The sequence below is a fragment of the Mytilus californianus genome, unplaced genomic scaffold (genome assembly GCF_021869535.1).
Source record: "Mytilus californianus isolate M0D057914Y unplaced genomic scaffold, xbMytCali1.0.p SCAF_15, whole genome shotgun sequence".
In the NCBI taxonomy this organism is placed as follows: Eukaryota; Metazoa; Mollusca; class Bivalvia; order Mytilida; family Mytilidae; genus Mytilus; species Mytilus californianus.
The window spans coordinates 28,719,992-28,742,327 of NW_026262637.1; the positions used below are offsets into that span (position 1 = coordinate 28,719,992).

The window sequence follows — 22,336 nt, forward strand, 5'->3', positions numbered from 1 at the left end:
ATTATTACAGGTCAAAGGTTATGTATGTATGGAACAGAAAACATTCATTAACATAATATCGACACAAAAAGCATCAATATTGCATTATTTAGATACTTCTGTAGTATTCAAGAATAGAACAGTTAAACTGAACTGAAAATTTATAATGGATAACAATTTTGGCATGAATTATGATTTTTCCATGAAGACATTTTTCATCAAGTGAAATTGAACGTCATAGGAGATAACTCTTCCTTCCTTGTGAACATAGTTATTCTGTTATGCATAAATGACTGCAAAATACTGTAGAATAAGCCATTACAGATGAACTCTACTGTGAGGATGCTTGATTATGTATGTAGTTGAAAAATGTGATTACCTCTATTAAGAGGTTTTTTTTCTGACAGCTCCATGATTTAATATACAATACAAGCACATCATAGCGCAGTTGATAGATAGAAGTAGCAAAATACCAAACAATAGAAAGTGACAGGCGATTCTACTAAGATTGGTTTGTATTTCAATGTGCTATCATACAGTAAAATCCTTGGAAAATTTGCTTAATAATTAATGAAATATTCTATTGAAGAGAACACACACATTTTTCTTTTTTATTTTAAATGTATCACCTGTTTTACACGAAATATAAAAGAAACTGAATAATGAATAGTCAATATTACATCTCTATAGCGTAAAAAGTGAAAAGCGACCAAAGGTCTCCGAAAAATCTTTAATCAATGATGGACCATAAGCATGAGGTAACACAGCAGCTGTCAATAGTGAGCAGAAAAATGGTGACCCTTCTAGAGAGAGTCTATTCTCCGATTATTTTGTGAGGTTATTTTCTTTTTGTCTTTGTTTTTCTGTGTAGTGTTCTGATGATTTGTTTGTTTTCATCGTCTTTTTTCTTATGGACATGGTGTTGTCTGTTTTTCTTATGGACATGGTGTTGTCTGTTTTTCTTATGGACATGGTGTTGTCTATTTTTCATCTGAATTTTCGCAAATCATTAACCCTGTACATCGTATAATTTGAATATTAAAGAACAATAATATACACCAAAAATGAATAATAAGAAATAGATATCTGTTTATAGTTAATAATTTAGGTCTTACGCATTTCTCGCTTATTCAGTAATTGTGTGTTTTATTACTGTGACTTGACTGTAAGTGTTGCTCTCCACTTATTGCAGTTTACTAAAAATTCTGACCAAATTGCAATTTGTTTTATCAAAGCAAATTGTTCAACTGGTCAGAAATTTTAACGAACTGCGGTAGAAAACCATAGTCAAGTTGTGAAAGTGCAAGATGATAAAATAAAGCATACTTACAATCCTATTAGACTTTAATTCCACTTCATTGATATTATGAAAATTATTGTCAGTATTTGTATACATGTTTTTATATAATTGTCACGCGAAAAGTGATAGGTAGTAATTTTTGAATTGCTATAAAAGTCTCCAAACTAAACTTTCATACATTGCATAGATAAATACCATTCTAGAAGAAATAATTCAAAAACTTGGACATTTTTTTAGCAATTCAAAAATTACTACCTATCACCTTTCGAATGACAATTTTAATAATGATACGTATTAAATTCTTCAAGTAAATTACTTAACACCAATAAAGTGGAATTAAAGTCTAATAGGATTGTAAGTATGCTTTATTTTATCTCCTTGCACTTTCACGACTAGACTGGTTTTCTTCAGCAGTTTGTTGAAATTTCTGACCAGTTGAACACTTTGGTTTGATAAAACTAATTGCAATTTGGTCAGGATTTTGAATAAACTGCAATAGGAGGAGAGCAACACTCACAGTCAAGTCACAGTAATGCCTGATTTTGTTTGATGACCATCAATAATACAATTATATCTTTGGGGTTTATCATGTCTACAGATTTGAACTTGCTTCTTTCTTTATTTTGATCTCGTATGGCGGTTTATGACAACTATCATACAAGTAGGAGATTGAGCTAGCTATAAAAACCAGGTTTAAACCAGCAATTGCCTTAGAAAATGCCTGTTCTAAGTCAGGAATATGACAGTTGTTTTCCAATCGTTCCGTTGGTTGATATGGTCACGCGTTTCATTTTTTCAAGTTTATTGAACTTCCCCCATTTTTTAATTTACCTTGGACTCGACTTTTTTGTTATTGTCTGACCACTGGGTTTCATATGGACAGTTATGTGTTTTGGTCTGAACATTCGGCTTGAGATGGAGAGTGGTGTGTTTTGGGATTACAATTGTGCTAACTTGCTTTGAGTGGCCGATGGTGTGTGTTTTGGGTCTACCACAGGGCTTGAGATGGACGCTGGTGTATATTTATGACTGACCCCTTGGATTCAAATGGGCGGTGGTGGTTGTTTTTGGCTTATCATTTGGGATAGTTGAGTTGAACATTAAACCATTATCTTCTATTCCCAAATCTATCAAATAACTTCGTCTGTGAAACATACTGTTATCCCTGTCCAAACTTTGGGGTTGGAGTTTCCCTATTTCTCAATGTTATAACCTCCTTACATTGTATGACTAACACTAGCAAAAAGTATCCAACTTGATCTTGCTCAGGTACTTATTACTAAAGCCAGTTAGGCATTCAAACATGTGAAATTTCGGGCTTAGAATTTTAACTTAAGGTCTCCATTTTCTAACAATACATGACAAAGCTGAGCCACAATGTGACGTTAATTATAAAACTAATAACTGATTTTTGAAATATACGATATTGTTTCAGCTTCATATACATAACAAATAGAACAACAAATAAATCTTAAGATTTAAAAAAACAAATCTGAAATCATTTTATTTTTTGAGAACCTAATCAGTAAACACATTTCAAACACTATTATTTATCATCCGTTGTCGTCATTCTTTGTTTAAAAATCGTTTCTGTAACATCACTGAACATACTTAAGCCTAACCGTTCTGAAACATTCAATAAACAACGAACTTATATGCCATTACTGCAGATTATATAAATCATAGTGGTAGAACAAAATATTGCTGATACATAACACATTTTACTAATAACGCGATTGATTCATTAGAAAAAAAGTTGTTTAAAAGAAGATATTGAATATTTTTTTATGATCAGTTCGAGCAAGTTTTAGTAGTAATGCTCTTTAAAATTAGTGTTTCCGGTCAAGGTTACATCCGATTATTGTGTCCAAACTATAAATAATCTCATCGACCGAACACAATTTTCCGACGGCGGTGTCATTTGTTAAAATGTATTTCTTGATACCATGTGAATGAAGTTGGATCGTTATTGGTGTATTAATATTTGAAAGATATATCAACTAAATTGTTTGGTGTTATGTTTTTATAATAACATGAACGGTACCAATTTTACTGCACCAGATGTGCATTTCTACAACTGATACGCATTATAATAACCGAGCCCTTAATGTCATTTTTTTATAAACGCATCAAAGATACTGTTGTATGTCTGTGATGAATGCTTACACAGTTTTGGCTGCTGAATCCCATATTGTTACATTAACTTAGTATGTCTTTTTGGGTTGCTTACCGGAACTATAAACAACTGTCATACAAGTAGGAGGTTTAGCCAACGCTATGAAACCAGGTTTAAGTCAGCATTTTCTTCGGAAAATGCCTGTATCAAGCCAGGAATATGGCAGTTGTTTTTCATTTGTTCATTTTATTTATAGCGTTTGATTTTGTCAGATTTTATGAACTTCCCCTTTTTGAATTTTATTAGAGTTCGATATTGTTGTTATACTTTTATACCAGGCTTATTATTGGTTACGCCAAACGCACGTTTCAAACGATGCTAACAGTTACCCCAAAATTGTCATCGTTTCTTTGTTTTTACTTATTGAAAATGAGATACAATGTCTTCGTTTGACACCCAATCTGACAACAACTTTCCAATAAAAAGACTCCCCGGGCGCCTATTGTATTACCACATTCTGCATACTATTATAACTATAGAAACACAATATTGCTTAATGACAAACATAACCAAGAATATATGAACCAGATGCTGATTTTTTCTTTTTTTAATTGGTGAAACATTTTAAAGTAAGGTGCAAATATTTGATGTGGACTCTAGCTCTTATTCTGACTTCCCTGAATTATGAATATTTACATATGCACGGAACACTATAAGGAACTTCTAGTGCACAGTAGGTTCAAATTGAAAACAACACGTTTAATAATTTCATGCGTCCGAAGCGCTTTCCTGGATTTACCTTCATCAGGAACGCTCAAAGCCAAATATTTGAAATCCGAGGGATGTATAAGTACCGACACAGTTGAAGAGCTATATGACAAAAATACCTAAAACAAATAGCCAAATCCATCTAAAGTCAACTTTGCCTTAGGGAGTTGAAACCTTAGTTTCTGTATAATTTCAAGATTTATAAACGGACAATTTTAGAAAAGTTTGTTATATATCATGTCAGTACCGAAGTACTGACTACTGAGCTGATGGTACCCTCGGGGACTGATAGTCCACCAGCAGAGGTATCGACCCAGTGATAAAAAAAATTGAAAACAACACGTTTAATTATTTCATGCGTCCGAAGCGCTTTTCTGGATTTACCTTCATTAGGAACGCTCAAAGCCAAACATTTGAAATCCGAGGGATGTATAAGTACCGACACAGTTGAAGAGCTATATGACAAAAATACCTAAAACAAATAGCCAAATCCATCTAAGGTCAACTTTGCCTGAGGGAGTTGAAACCTTAGTTTCTTTATAATTTCAAGATTTATAAACGGACAATTTTAGAAAAGTTTGTTATAAATCATGTCAGTACCGAAGTACTGACTACTGAGCTGATGATACCCTCGGGGACTGATAGTCCACCGGCAGAGGTATCGACCCAGTGATGTAAAAAATTGAAAACAACACGTTTTATAATTTAATGCGTCCGAAGCGCTTTTCTTGATTTACCTTCATCAGGACTGCTCAAAGCCAAATATTTAAAATCCGAGGGATGTATAAGTACCGACACAGTTGAAGAGCTATATGACAAAAATACCTAAAACAAATAGCCAAATCCATCTAAGGTTAACTTTGCCTTAGGGAGATGAAACCTTAGTTTCTTTATAACTTCAAGATTTATAAACGGACAATTTTAGAAAAGTTTGTTATAAATCATGTCAGTACCGAAGTACTGACTACTGAGCTGATGATACCCTCGGGGACTGATATCTCACCAGCAGAGGTATCGAACCAGTAATGTAAAAAATTGAAAACAACACGTTTTATAATTAAATGCGTCCGAAGCGCTTTTCTTGATTTACCTTCATCAGGACCGCTCAAAGCCAAATATTTGAAATCCGAGGAATGTATAAGTACCGACACAGTTGAAGAGCTATATGACAAAAATACCTAAAACAAATAGCCAAATCCATCTAAGATCAACTTTGCCTTAGGGAGTTGAAACCTTAGTTTCTTTATAACTTCAAGATTTATAAACGGACAATTTTAGAAAAGTTTGTTATAAATCATGTCAGTACCGAAGTACTGACTACTGAGCTGATGATACCCTCGGGGACTGATAGTCCACCAGCAGAGGTATCGAACGAGTGATGTAAAAAATTGAAAACAACACGTTTAATAATTTCATGCGTCCGAAGCGCTTTTCTAGATATACCTTCATCAGGAACTCTCAAAGCCAAATATTTGAAATCCGAGGGATGTATAAGTACCGACACAGTTGAAGAGCTATATGACAAAAATACCTAAAACAAATAGCCAAATCCATCTAAGGTCAACTTTGCCTGAGGGAGTTGAAACCTTAGTTTCTTTATAATTTCAAGATTTATAAACGGACAATTTTAGAAAACTTTGTATAAATCATGTCAGTACCAAAGTACTAACTACTGAGCTGATGATACCCTCGGGGACTGATAGTCCACCAGCAGAGGTATCGACCCAGTGATGTAAAAAATTGAAAACAACACGTTTAATAATTTCATGCGTATGAAGCGCTTTTCTGGATTTACCTTCATTAGGAACGCTCAAGGCCAAACATTTGAAATCCGAGGGATGTATAAGTACCGACACAGTTGAAGAGCTATAAGTTCAACATATGACCTTATTTGATGTAAACAAACCCTTCCCTCTGACGTAATTAATCTTCATTATTTTTACTATTTATATGTATGCATTTTTTGTTGTGGTTTGACAGATAGCTGATTAATTGGTACACAGAAATAATTTGAATAGATAGAAACATGTGACGTAATAGGGTCTTTGTAACACAAGCTGTGATTGGCTTTTAAATCTTTTTCCTCTTGGCATTATAACACATAAAAGAAAGGAGATTGTGAGGTATTCAGAAAATACAGTTGTTCTAACGATCTAAACATGGTAAGAAAAGTCTTTCACTTATGATATCTAAGTTCAGGAAAGCTGCATAAACTATCATATCTTATGTTTAAAAATTTTAAATTACAATTATTTTCAGATGATTGGTAATATAAAAGTATAGTATAGAACTCTAGTATTTAACATTAGGTCTTTTATATCCGGAGACTTTATGTAGAAATATAGTCAAAATGCCGTAATTACAATTCTAAACTTTTCTTTTATCTAGATGAATATTTTTGTTGTTGGTTTTGCGCTACTAGGAGTAAACGAAGCTTACAAGTGTATGAATCCTCCAGAAATGAATTGGCCTGATAGGGTCAGAATATGTAATGGAGAATTTAAAAATAATCCTGGATGTAATGATGAATATACAAAGCCGAATAAATAGTATGTACATTCTTTAACCAGTTATGTTCTCGACATTCTGACAAGTATTATACATCTTTCTAAATTACAGTATTACAGTAGATCTATGTAGCAGCAGTCGCTTTCTTATTTTCATGACTTTGCGAGTATGAAACTTTTACATCAGTTTTTATGTGTTTTCTTTCTTGTTACTTGTAAAAAAGGAATTTGCTTTAGTTTTGTTTGATTTATCACATCGTCTGAATTAAAAAAAAGAAACCAAGAAGACAAATACAAAATTTAAAAACCGAGAAATAGCAGATAAGACATGCAAGTTTCTCATATATATATATATGTTTTCAATTTAGACTTGTATATATATATATATCTACAAGTCTAAATTGAAAACAACGTTCAAACCTATGATTGCGTTGGATAAAAACCGCAATTTTTATACGTGTGCATGCAAAACAAATTTCTTGTTAGAGGGGTCTAAATACAGCACAAACAACATTTTCCAAAAGACCAAAAGAGTGAAAAAGTATATTTTAACAAAACGCATTTGACTAACAGGTGGAACAACAAATGTTCTTAAATCCTACTGACTGCCATTGGCGATTGCCAAATAAACGGATCACAAGGTGTAATAAATGGATCTTCTTAACTATAAATTTAATACCAAACAGAAAACAATAAACTTGCGACAAAGATGGTATACCGCAAACAAAGGTGCTTAAACCTTGCTGACGGCCATTGGCGATTGCCAAATAAACAAATCACCGAAGTAATAAATGGATCTTCATTATAAATTTAATACTAAACAGAAAACAATAAACTTGCGGAAAAGATAATATACCGCAAACAAAAGGTGCAAAGGTTTTAGTACACCATATCCGGATTTCGACTTAAGTACGTCTGAACCAGTGACAATTCTACAACAGATTTATCCATCGGGTCACCAGCAGTGATGGTGATACATGGCTGTGTACATTCTATATATACAACTCGTCTAAACATCAGCCCAACAATGTTAGATCTGTAAATTTGCTCTCAGCTGGCATTGTATATTTGTTTCAAACGATGAACAATAGATAAAAACACTGATTGATAATGACAAACATATATTATAAGTGATTGTCAGTACTTTATTTAAACAGTAGAACATGGTACATTTATATGTAAATTTGAAATAAGCTGATGATAGAGTATATGTTTGTTTGATACATAATATACATACCCTACAAAATATTTTCAGTTAGAAATATAAACATGTGCATGATTCAGGCTTTAGTACTGTAGATGAGACTTATTTGATGCAGCAATTCACGGTTATAAACATACTTTTTAATGATTCCAGAAACATACTCTCACAAATGCATGACGTTATTGTTCTCAGGGAAGAGCTACTCTGAATTGGAAGTACTGCCATGGACATATTAACATATATAAACACTTTTGACTTATATATGGCAGCTACGTTGTTATTTACACAGTTAAAGATTTCTTTAAAATTACATAATTTATGTACACACCAGCCGCTATGATTGTACAGTACGCAAGTCCATCCAGTGGACAACTTTGTTATTAATTGATTGACACATATTCTAACGAGCATACGTTGCCCAGACAACAATCTAGGAATACAGATTTGTAATAATGTAATGAACTTTCAACTTCTGCGAAATACTGTCATAAGTAAAACGTATACATTTTTTCATTGTGTTTTTCAGTGATGATATAGAAAGCGCCCTTGTAGCAGACCCAAATCTCCTATCCTTCGTTGAAGATTCTTGTAAAATATACTCTCCGGAACTTCCCCTTGACCATGAGTAAGTTTATATTCATATTTATAAATAATTATTATGACATCCGTCATTATCGAGAGGATAATTATCGTTCTCAACGGGGTGGTGTAGTAGAAACTGGATGTATTTGTTGCTATCTGGATGTTCTAAAATCGACAAAGAGGATACCCAACAGTCTTGGTAACTGTCTGATATTTAGCAAATCATCAACGAAATAACATTTTATAAATTTCGTGCGTCCGAAGCGCTCACCTGGATTTACCTTCATCAGCAACGCTCAAACCCAAACTATTGAAAACCAAAACTGTATAAATAAGAAAAAACGTTAGGAGCTATATCACCAAAAAAGACATAAAACAAATGTCTTTTAATTACATTTGATAAATATAATTAAAGCTTTATTCTTGTTTAATGTGTCATTAGAACACAATATTAGCATTCATCCATAATGTCTTATTACAAATAAGTCATAAAATCTTTTCACATTGTGTTATTACAACAAGTTCCTAACATTCAACCAGATTATGTTATTACAAGAAAGTCATAACATTTAATCTCAGCGTGTTGTAATATAACAAATTCATAAATCTGGCTGTGAGTTTACCTTCCAGCAACATAATTCCTAAGAAAAATACAGCGTCTTCTTCTTTCCTTTAAATAAAATTTATATGAATTGTCCCCTTTTTTTAAAGACAATGTCCAATTGATGGCGGTGACCTTGGAAAAACGCTAGGCAGATGTGAGAAGGTTTGTCCCGGCAGTTATGTTAACATAACAGCTGTAAATGTGGAAATGTTTGACGAGGACATACACAAAATCAGACTGACCCAGTGTTATGTTGTACGTCCATGGGAACAGAAAGTTTTCTACATGAAATGCACGTAAGTAGTCATGTTTCACAAAGCTGTTTTTTTTTCTTATGTGCCTTATTCAAAATTTTCAATGATTGTGATTCTTGTTGAAGCAGTAGTAGTACATGTTGTAGTAGTAATGGTAATAGTATTACGAGTAGTAATAGTAGTGGTAATTGTAGTGGTAGTAGCAAACAGTTGTATATGTTCACATTCACATTTTCTAATACTTCATTCTACATTTTATAAAGCTTTATTTCATATCAATTTTTTAATTAATTTAGTGGTAAAGTAAGAGGTTTCAGCTTATCTAGTCCAATTCTTTTAGATGTCTGATCAAGTATTGAAGATTAAAGCTGGCTAATTTGACACATAACTATTTGAATTTATTTTTAATTCCAGAAACGATCAACCTTCTTTTAAAAGCAAATCATTCAAGTGTGTTCCAGACAACTTCATCAAACGTAGGGTTGCCGTATTCTGTCCAGAATTTAAAGAACACCAATGTCAAAAAGTGGACATCGAATTACCCACTAACTGTGCTGCAAGTCGATTTGAATGTGTCCAACCGAAGAAATCAAAGAATGAACTCGTAAACAGCTTTTTTGATTCATTGTTTTAGTAGGTTTTTTTTTCAAAAAACTATCCACACGGTGTGCTGTAGGTCAAATTTAATGTTATCATCAAAAGCAACAGGAGAAGAAGGAAAAGATAACATGCTTCACATTTTGAACCTCACTGATTCGGAAAGTTTTTAAATCCATGCAGACTGTGATATCTTGTTGTTGTTTGTAATATTGTTCATTTCATCATCAATTATGCCATGTTTTTGTAATAGTGACTAATGTATAAATAAAACAAACTTTAGTATATCTGTGTCTTGTAGTTTTTGTTTTTGGTTTTTTAGTGTAAACCAAGCAATAATTTGCATGAGTTAAAGAGAATATACTCCTAATGAACGTGCTATTTGTCATTAGTTTAGTTTATTTTCCATTGAAAAAACGATAGCATGCCTTACGCTACCAATTTGCGATGTCACGTGAACACACTTCCTATAACTGATAGCTCGTGAAGATACTGCACATTACTGACAGTACGTTAACACTGCTTTATACTAGTTCCAAATGAACACACTGCATATAACTGATAGCACGTGATCACACTACCTATAACTGATGGCACATGCATACACTGCCTTTAGCTGATGGCATGTTAATATACTGCCTATTACCGATGACACGTAAAGATATTGCCCATTACTGATAGCACATGAACAAACTGCCTACTACTGATGGCACGTGGCAAAAACTGTCTATAACTGATGGCACACTGACAAATACTGATTGCACGTGAACACACTGCCTTCTACTGATGGCACGTGGCAAAAACTGTCTATAACTGATGGCACACTGCCGATTACTGAAGACACTTAATCACACTGCCGAATACTGATGGCACGTGAATACACTGCCGAATACTGATGGCACATGAACAAACTTTTATATAACTGATGCCACGTGAACAAACTTTCTATAACTGATGGCACGTAAACAAACCTTCTATAGGTTGCATTTCTGTAAATATCAACAATGCAATTTCCCATAGGAACTACTTTCACGGCTAAAACTGTACCACTTTTAATATGAAGTATTGAAAAGAAATATATCCTAGAATGGAAAGTTTGTATGCACTACTATTTTTTTCAAAGGTCAAAATATAGGGCTGTGCGGCATATTTTCAACGTTTATATGCCACGAACTTCTAAGAGTTTAAACTTACATTAAATTTCTATATTACCCCAACCTTGACCTAAGGATTTCCACAGACTTCAACTTGATCACTATGAATATGTATATTTACTGGTAACATTCCCAAGTTATGTCTCTTTGAGATGAAACATAGAGATCATATCCGGGAACCAGTACGTAAACAAATTTAATTGTCTATGAATATTTTATATCTCCCCAAAAAAGGCGTGGTTTGAAAAACAGCTGTATTTACAAAGTGCAACCTATAATTGATGGCACGTGAACAAACTTTCTAAAACGGATGGCACTTGAAGATACTGCCTATTGTCTCAGAAACTTGAACACACTGCCTATTCCCAATATCACGTGAACACGCTTCATATTACAAATGGCATATGGATGGAAATGATCCTTCTCTCATCCGGGATTTTTGACCCAAGATAGATTTGGCTGTTATGTTAGGTCCTTTTTGGTCATTAAGCTCTTCAACTGTTTCGGTTCTTATAAATCCTTGGCTTTCAAATATTCAGCATTGAGAGTTCCTGTTAAGGTAACGCCCACAATGTAAGCGGAAAATAAAGGGTGGACAATTCAGACCTCCTAAATATTAAAGTGAAGGGTCTAGAAAAAAGTAAAATAACAAAAAAAACGAACTTCATGGAAAATTCAAAACGGAAAGTCCTTTATCATATGGCAAAATCAAAAGCTCAAACACATCAATCGCATGGAAAACAACTGTCATATTCCTGATTGACAATCTAATATACTGCAAACAAGGCTAAGGCGCCAATGCTGTTCCCTAAATACTGATTTAAAAGGAGAAACATGTAGTGAATGATATTTATTGCTCCTGTGGTTCTCCTGTTGAAGATGACATCATGAAAGCCAACTATATTACAACAAAAGAATGTCTCCAGTTAATGATCTTATAAACATGAACACACATATTGATATTGAAACGCTTTTGTTTGGCAAAAATGCATATAATTACGAAACTAACTCTAAATAAAGGCAACAGTAGTATACCCTGTTCGAAATTCATAAATCGATTGAGAAAAAAACAAATTCGGGTTACAAACTAAAACTGAGGGAAACACATCAAATATAAGAGGAGAACTACGACACAACAGAAACACAACATTAAAATGTAACACACACAGAAACGAACTATAATATAGCAATGGCCATTTTCCTGACTTGGTACAGGACATTTTAAGAAAAAATGGTGGGTTGAACCTGGTTTTAAAGCTAGCTAAACATCTCACTTGTATGACAGTCGCATCAAATTCCAATATATTGACAACGATGTGTGAACAAAAAAAACAAAAACAATAGGTAAAAATTTCACAAATAGGGGAACAACAGCAACATGAACCCCACCAAAAACTGGGGGTGATCTCAGGTGCTCCGGAAGGGTAAGCAGATCCTGCTCCACATGTGGCACTCGTCGTGTTGCTCATGTTATTACAAAGCCAGTAAATAGTCTAATTCGGTAGGTCACATTCGTGAAAAGGGAACGGGATTGTAGTTACAACATAAGGAACATATCCGATATCATCTGTGAAACGGATATTCCGTAACGGTCAACCAACTCGGCGTCCGTAAAATTTACGAAGTGATGATTTCAACTGCACCATTCGGAACTATTGGTTTAAAAATGAAAAGGTCACAATTGGGAAGCTGAAATCTTCTCTTTTGTCGTAAAGTTCTGTTTTCAACCGACCCTCATAGTCAATTTCTAGATATATGTCCTAATCAAATGGCAAAATCAAAATCTCAAACACATCAAACGAATGGATAACAACTGTTCTATTACTGACTTGGTACAGGCATTTTCTTGTGTAGAAAATGGTGGATTGAACCTGGTTTTGTGGCTAGCCAAACCTCCCGCTTTTATGGCAATGTTAAATATAACATTAAAATGACAACATTACATGACAGGACTACAATACAAATAAATGGGAGAACATATAGGACAGAGAAACATACGAATAATAGCTAACAAAATGTACCAGATTTAAAATTTAATACGCAAGACGCGCGTTTCGTCCACACAAGACTAACCAGTGACGCTCAGATAAAAAAAGTACGAAAGCCAAAAACAAGTACAAAGTTGAAGAGCATTTTTGAAAACGTTTGATGTTTAATTAAACAGTTAAAAAGGTTTTGACATTCCAGTTCAGCAGTTTTGTCCCCTTTTTTTTCTTTTCTGTGGTGTTTTGAATCTTTCATTGTTTTTTTTTCTGCCAAGCAAATGTGTGACTCCTTCTTTTGTTTTCTATAACTAAAGCTTTACTATTTATTTGTTTGCTGTCATCATATATGTGTATTGTATATGTAAGGAGAGGATTTAATATTAGTTGTAATAGCTTTTATGTACTCTTATTTCTTGTTTATTGCGATGCAATGTTATTAAATAAAGTTTACTTTAACCGATTTCGAATATTTAATAACGACGTATAATGATGACCTTAAATCACATCAGCAAAAGATAGGGGTCTTAAAATAAATAAACTTAACCTAAAGTTAGCTATAACGAAACTTTTCATTTGTTTAGATATTTGTTTCCAAAATGCTGTCTACCTTATGCTTTCATCAGTTGAATTCAAATACTTTGTATAAAACTCTCAAACCTTTAATGCCCCATGCAACGAAGTAAAATATTGGTGTCCCGTTCATCATAATGTTGTTGGCAACATGCTAGCGCCTTCATTTTTTGTCGGGTCATCTTCAAATTTGAATGAACGTTTTCAGACATCAAAATCGGGATAATCAGAACAATTTGAAATAGAGAACCTTTTTTCTGGAGGGGCTTGTAAAAATTCTAATTCATTCTTGTCGTCGGTTAGAGCCTTCATTTCCTTGGAAGTATATTTCTATTACAAAATTTGTTTTGTTGACGTCTTTGTCAGATTAAATTATATGTTTGAATGTTGTTAAAGTCAGTTGAGTTGTATGTCTGTAGTTCAGTTTTGGCTAATGGACCTCAATTATTGCCACATTAACCCATTGCGTCTGTTTGAGTTGCTCACCTAATTTCGCAATATAACGGACCTGTAAACAACTGTCATACAAGTGTCATACAATGCGGAGCTATACAACTAGGTTAAACCCACCAATTCAAAATGCTTTAACCAAGTCAGAAAGATGACAGTTGTTTTTCTATTCGTTTCGTTCGTTGCTATAATCGAGCGTTTGATTTTGTTAGGTTTTATTGACTTTCCCTTTCTTAAATTTATTCTGGAGTTTGCTATGTTTGTTTATATTTTTTATCTTATCAGACGCTCTCAAAATTTGGATTTAGTTTTCTATTCATCAAGACCACGGATGAGTCCGATAGTCAACGAAATCTAAAATGTGGTACTGGTAACAATATTCCATATTAATTTTGGTCGGCAGGATCTTAATTTTTTATCAGATTCTCTTTAAGTTAAAAGTCTACAGGAATATATGTCACCCTACATCTTTGTCATCTCTTCGTAGCATGCTGCAAGCAGTCGTGGGTTTGACCCCGTCTAGGTCATACCAAAGACTTGAAGTAGTATCAACCGATTCTCCGTATAGCATGCGTCATGTAGGAGTAAGAGCAAAGAATGGTCGACTCGCGGAATGAAATTTTTATGTAGGGTGACATATATTCCTGTAGACTTTTACCTTAAATTATCCAGTTCAGCATGAACAATGAAGTGTTCATATTCATATCTCATTAACGTGTTTCGCCCTGATTTGCATATTATATTTGCAACTTGACGTAAAATACCAATCCATCTTTATCCTTAAAAGAGGGACGAAAGATACCATAGGGACAGTCAAACTCATAGATCGAAAACAAACTGACAACGCCATGGCCAAAAATAAAAAGACAAACAGACAAATAATAGTACAGATGACACAACATAGAAAACTAAAGACTAAGCAACACGAACCCCACCAAAAACTGGGGGTGATCTCAGGTGCTCCGGAAGGGTAAGCAGATCCTGCTCCACATGTGGCACCCGTTGGTGTTGCTTATGTTATTACAAATCCGGTAAATAGTCTAATTCGGTAGGTCACATTCGTGAAAAGGGATGGGTATTGTAGTTACGACATAAGGAACATATCCGATATCATCTGTGAAACGGTTATTCCATAACGGTCAACCAACTCGTGATGGCGTCCGTAAAATTTACGAAGGGATGATTTCAACTTCACCATTTGGAACTCTTGGTTTAATAGCTTCCTTGTGAGCAGCAATCCTCTATCAAGGAAATCATGATAGGAAATACAAGCCCGGAAATATCGTATCAATTGGGAGATATTTACTCCGTATGCAGGCCCTGCTGGAATGTTGTTACATAGAAATGGAAATTTCACAATTGGGAAGCTGAAATCATCTCTTTTGTCGTAAAGTTTTGTTTTCAACCGACCCTCATTGTCAATTTCTAGATGTAAGTCAAGATATGAGGCAGACTTAACTGTATCTGTAGAATCCTTTATCTCTAGTTCGATGGGATAGATTCATTCAACATAGTCACCAAATTTTGTATTATTTAGTGAGAGAACATCATCTATATAGCGGAACGTAAAGTTAAAGGATATCGCTAACTTCTCATCTTTCTTCCTACGAAGTTCCTGTATGACGTCAGCCTCATAATAATAAAGAAACAAGTCGGCAAGAAGAGGGGCAGAATTGGTTCCCATAGGAATTCCGACAGTCTGTTGAAAAACTCGTCCTCCAAACGTAACACATATGTTGTCAATCAAGAAATCAAGCCTCTTGATAATGTCAGTTTCAGAGAATTGTTTTTTTTTTAATCAGAGTGATTCTTTACAAAGCAGGATTTATCCCTCCCCAAGACAAGATACTTGTATCTACGTTCGCCATTCTTTTTAATGAAACAAAGTAATACCAACTCTTTCAATTTGTCCTTTAGTTTGGAATGGGGAATACTTGTGTAAAGTGTAGAAAAGTCAAATGTTTTAATACTATTGCAACATGAGAGTTTCTTAGATTGTATGTACGTTAAACGTTGTTAACAATTCCTTCTCATCAAAACCTCGGATGATTTTCATAATCCAAACAAATCCAACAAAATGCAAAAAAAAAATTAAATGAAAGACCATTATTTCGGGAGGGGGGACACATTCCAATGTAATTCTTGTCGCCTGGATTGTCCCTTTGGGATATAAAAACTCATCAAAGATACCATAATTACACTTTGGTACGCCTTTAGAATGTCGTTAATTCTATAAATCTACAAAAAGCTGTTAAAGAGAAGATATATAAACATAAATATCAGCTAGATATAGTTAATTTCCTTGTTTAGGCTTATAAATATCCATATTTTCTAGTTTATAAATCAGATTTAATTTTGACTCGAACAAAGAAATAACAATGGTAAGATTTAATTTAACAAGAAATACTTATAATTAGATGAAAACGTTTGAATGACTCCAAAGATACTCTTTTTTTTGCGTGAACCTCCTGAGGGATTCACGCTTATATATTGGTGAGTTTTGGAAGTGTCTATGGGCCATTCGATATCCTCGGAATCAAGATTCTCGGAACGTCTCGAAAATTTTCGATCATTTATACAGGCAGTTATCTATGTCTTTGATACGGTCCCTCTATGGATATGCTACCACGTGACATTGTATGTTTTAACAATCAAAGTTCATTTGTAGATTGGAAAGTAAAAAATAAAGAATAGGTTGCAGTCAACAAAACATATGTGTTTTAATAATGCGAATGTTTATTAAATATCAAGTATAATGATAAAGCAATTAAATAATTCATGATTTGAGACGGTCCCAGTACGCGTTGTGTGTGTAGTATTTAATACAGCGTGATGTTGTGCATTGTGACAATAAACATGGGAATAGTTTATTGATATATAATGTCCCAGAATAAACTGATTATTTCTGAACGTTTATCATTTGATATTTTGTATTTCAACATGTTCAATCTTAGCATGGGAAAATGTCGGAAAGCATGAAGAAAATTAAGAAAACGATATTTCTGTTATAAATATTTATCTTAGGCCGGAAGCACAGTGGTCGGAAAGCAGAAAGATAATTAAACAAAAGGATTTTTCTTTAAAAAGTATTTAATTTCATTAATAGATACTACCAGACCAAGAGAATATTCATTATTAAGTTAAGACTGAGACTGAATTTATTCTTAATAGAATATAATTTAAATTGTCATATATACGTGCATTATGTCTCACAGGTTTGAACAGTCATTCCATTAATGAAAATTATATGCAACGTATGAGCACCAATGAGCAGGGATGCGTCCTCAAAGTTAGCTAAATATCTAAATTTTAAACGGTTGTGAATGAAAAAATACTTGCATGGTTTCAATTCACAAGGATTTTAAATCACAAAACAAAATGTAATTAGTATTATTCGATAATCATAACAAAATTTAATTACTATGTTAATTAATTATACTGTTTTAGTATGGATTTATGAGTCTCTGCTTATAATTTGTATAGCAATATATTCACATAGTGGAATGTTAGACTTTAAGCAGAGATTAATTTAATAAATAAAATGTTCATCCGTAAATAATTGACGTTTGTGTTTATTGATATTATGCTCCAAATTTTCGGGAAAAAAATCATAAACAGGAATGTATGTTAATTATCAAATTTCAATTTTTGTTTGTTTGTTTGTTTTAATAGTCCAACCTTATAGCATCTAAATATTTGCACTATGGTACGACTTTGAAAATTGTATTCATTGTGTTGACCAGCTATCCTACACGTCTTGGTTCATTCACATTATACATCACCCTGTTCACACAAATTCCGGATTAAATGGCAATGAATACGGAGTCAAAATACTTGAGGTATGTAGTTTGACATCCGAATTCAACTATTAGATTAATATATGTGATGACGGAAATGCGTATTCTTATCAGTTCGTATGCTTTTATTTACTATTTCTTGCGCAAAAATACCACGTGCATGCATAAATATTAATTTCACTCGTGAATGCGAATTTTCGCTTTTCTTATCTAAATTCAGGACACGTCAGTAACATGCGGCTTTCAAGCACGGTCATCATTACTTGCGATATTCTAACCTCTAGTTGTTTCTCTTTTCTTTTCTTTTTTGAGTCACTGTCCTATTATAAACTTTGACATTTTTGAAATGCTCAGGATTTTCTACCCCAGGAATAGATCACTTTAGATGTATTCGGCAAAACCTTTGTATCGAAATTTTATGTCCTGAATTCCTTTCAACTTCGTACTTTATTTGGCCTTTTTAACTTTTTTTTATTCGAGCATCACTGATGTATCTTTGTAGACTTAACTGGGGTCTGGCGTACAACATTTTAATCCTGATATCTTTTTATATCTACATATCTTTTTATATAAATTGGTTCTTTTGAGACTATGTTCAGGTATTCATAAAACTTCTGAAAACAAGATATTCTTCAAAACCAAGTTTTCCTATAGAATATTTGGATTGATTTCAGTAAAATCAGGAAATCCTTAAAATTTGAGATGTTTTATGAGACCAAAATAAGCCTCTATATAAGATGTACCAATGAAGCTGGTGTGTCACTCTCATGAAAAATATACGAAACCTTCTTATAAGTTGCATGCCACAGGGTTTCACTCTACAGGAAAATTGCACATAATTATCTGTACAACAGCTACCATGAGTACAGACAGCTTCAATAACGAGTTGAGAATGATTGACGGCATCCAGGAAACAAAATATGAAGAAATGATAGATAAAATGAATGCATTCAGATTATAAAGCAAACTGAGTGCTTAAATTTATATTGCAATTGGTTTAGTGCAATTTGCATTTGACATCCGGTTTGTAGAAGCTTGGATTTGCAAAAGGGTTACGATAAAATGATGTACACTCCCAAATAATAAATAAAATAGTCGAGCCTTAAAATGTATATTCAAATAGTAGTTGTATATATACACTTTTCTATTCACAACTACCCAACTTTTCTTTCAACTAACTTGTGCAAGAATCTACAGACAATTACATATTTTGATAAAGGTGTTTTTACATCATCATTATCTTATTCTATTCACAGTCAATTATTTCAATTCAAAAGCAAACAAAAATTCAGCAACAATTTTTTGGTGACCAGTCAGCGGTCTTGGGTTCACGTGTTGCTTTTCTTTTTTTAAAGAAAGCAACTTGTTTTTTTTTTTTTGATGTGAAGATCGTAATGAAAAGAAAAAAGAATTTTCTATTTGGAAAGATAATCTTTTATAAGGGAAATGGTTTGGATACATTACTTTATTCTAAATTAATCAAAAGTCTACAATTGGTAAAATTTAAGTTGATTTTACAAGAATTACTAATATTTAGTAAAAATTGATGAACACATTTTAAAATATGTTTTTCACCCATTGATCTAAGAGAAATATTTTTGATATATTACTTAAAGAAATCTATATATCAAAGCCAACGAATGGTAAGATTAATTTGATTTTACAAGAACCACTTATATTTAGTAAAAATTTATGAACTCCTTTTAAAATTTGAAAAATGTGTTCTACTTTTTTATGTGAAGATAGCAGTGAAAAGAAAAAAACAATTTTCAATTTGGATAACAACACTTTTGTAAGGGAAATGTTCTTGAAATATTACTTCATTATAAAGAAATCTTTATATCAAAGTCTATGAATGTTTTTATATATCATCATCAACTACTTTTCACCAGAGATTCATGTATATATACATATAACTGTTTCCCTTTTTCGTTAATTGTGGTTCGTTAATTTGAAACACGATGTCTTAACATATTTACGAAGATATTAAAGAATAAACGCTTTGAATATATAAACAATATTAGGAGTCATGTATTTTTATCTTCAAAGTATTTTATCCCTGTGATTAAAAATTATTATTATTAAATACATAAACATAAAGTTAAAAGATATTCATTATTGAAAAGAAAAATGTATTTATTTTTTCTCAGGTTCCACTTCAACTTTATATTGCTGTCATAGTTGCCACGCTTGCATCTGCTGTCCCTAATCCGAATAAGAATAAGAAATCGAAGCTCTGCCAGAAATACGACTTGTTGTATAAACAATGTCTACCACCACAGGATTGGATGTGTGATAAGGGTTTATTCCTTGAATGCCAACATCCTTTGATCTACCGACAATTTACATGTAAAATTATGTTGGCGTTCGAGGAATAGGTGTAAGTAGTTATCACAACAAAAGTGCATGCTAATCAAAACAATCATACTAAATAAACAAATAGGTAAATTACAGGTAGCTAAATCTAGTTCGTTGAAAATAATTTTTTTCTGTTACTGCTTGAACAAATATGGATTCTCTTAAAATGAAACTTTGAAAAGTGTTGCATCACCAAGTCAACATGTGCATATTGTCAGGAATTCCAGTTTGCGCTAATTCTACAAATTTTATAAAATGTTGGCATTTGAGGAAGACACCGTGATATGGTACCAACAACCTACGTTAGTCAAAACATGTAAGTACTCTTATATTAAAAAAATGTTAATAATGCGATAATTGAAATATGTAGTGACAGCACTTCAATTTATTGTAGGATATCAGGTATTATAACGTGCATAAATTATCAATTTCGATACTTTAAATTCACATTTTGATTATTTATATTGAATAAGAAATTCACGAGGCAAACATTGAGGTGACTCCAAAGCCCAACAAAACGCTGATGAGCTGTAACAACAAAAAGAACAAAAATAAAGGTCAAGGCTAAGAAATCATGCACTTGCTTAAGACAAAAACAGATACAATTAAAACAATCGCTTACTTCAATATTTCATAATTTTGTATAGCATAATAGTTATTGTGTTTTAGAAATAAGTTGATGTGCCAAATATTCTTTTCGTTTCATACCAAATAAATCATATTACCGCTTTATATAAAAAGTTTTTAGAATAAGTCATAAAATTTAAAATGTGATTGAATCAGACTATTTGATGAGATATAAATGTAGACATGTGTATTTGTAAACAATTAATTCACCTCTCTCTCTCTCTCTCTCTCTCATTTATTCGTAAAGCAATGGAAATCACCGAAGGAAATTTCGTAGGTTACTTAAAACACAACAAAGAATGCGATGGTGTCACAAAACACGTGTTCTCAAAACAACATACAGTAGAGGAAATCAGAGGAAATGGGAAAATAAATAAAAAAAATAGAGCATTATTTTTTTTTTTCGATGCGGTTGCAGTAAGCATTGACATGTCTACAATGTTGTCTACAGAAATGTCTTTAGACGGACCGGTCTGAGTGAAATTATTCTATACAAATTTTTCTAGGATGCAGGAATTCTTAAGTCATTGAATACATATAATTAAGGATACATATATTGTTGTTTGCTTCATGTCCAATGGCAAGTATTTCATGCACATTCATGACGGACGAGTTAGGTAAACAAAATTAAATTTCATAATAGTTTTGTGCAAAAAGTCTTGAAAAAAAGTAAATACATAGGTAAGGAGGAGGTTTGGGATCCCGCTAACATGTTTAACCCCGCCACATTCTTTATGTGCCTGTCCCAAGTCAGGAGCCTGTAATTGAGTGGTTGTTGCTGTTGATCATATGCGTAATTTGTTTATTGTTTTGTATAGTTGTTGTAGTGTTTTGTTGCACCACTGACCCAGGATTAGGGGGAGAGTTGGGATCCCGCTTACATGTTTAACCCCGCCATATTCTGTATGTATGTGCCTGTCCCGAGTCAGGAGCCTGTAATTCAGTGGTTGTCGTTTGTTTATGTGTTACATATTTGTTTTTCGTTCATTTTCTGTACATAAATTAGGCCGTTAGTTTTCTCGTTTGAATTGTTTTACATTGTCATTTCGGGGCCTTTTATAGCTGACTGTGCGGTATGGGCTTTGCTCATTTTTGAAGGCCGTACGGTGACCTATAGTTGTTAATTTCTGTGTCATTTGGTCTCTTGTGGAGAGTTGACTCATTGGCAATCATACCACATCTTCTTTTTTATACATATACATATTTGACTCATTCATGTAATAATTGTATTCTTAATTTACAACCAAGCATCTACGATTATGTAAATGCGGTATTTTTACGGTTGAACTCGTGATCCATTTGGAGGTCATACGAAGCTATTGAATAAACAAAACAAGTAAATTATTTTTCTAACACATTTTTCACTATTTCATACCTAACTTTGGCTTGAATTTATTGTTTTGTTTGTGATATGGTATTAAGACACATATTTGTTCGTGAATATGCATTGGATTTTTGCAATTGGACGTTGAGCAAAAAACAAT

General features: G+C 33.1%; 1 protein-coding gene and 1 long non-coding RNA gene across 3 annotated transcripts in view; one reads left to right on the forward strand and one right to left on the reverse strand.

Annotated features, from left to right (window-relative positions):
• The window catches only part of LOC127725814 (uncharacterized), a 227,891-nt gene that overhangs the window by 75,712 nt on the left and 129,843 nt on the right, over positions 1–22,336 (reverse strand). The window lies entirely within an intron of this gene.
• Positions 8,407–10,198, forward strand: LOC127725821 (uncharacterized). Its single transcript, XR_007993215.1, has 3 exons — positions 8,407–8,499; positions 9,168–9,356; positions 9,729–10,198. It is a non-coding gene; the product is annotated as an uncharacterized LOC127725821 (long non-coding RNA).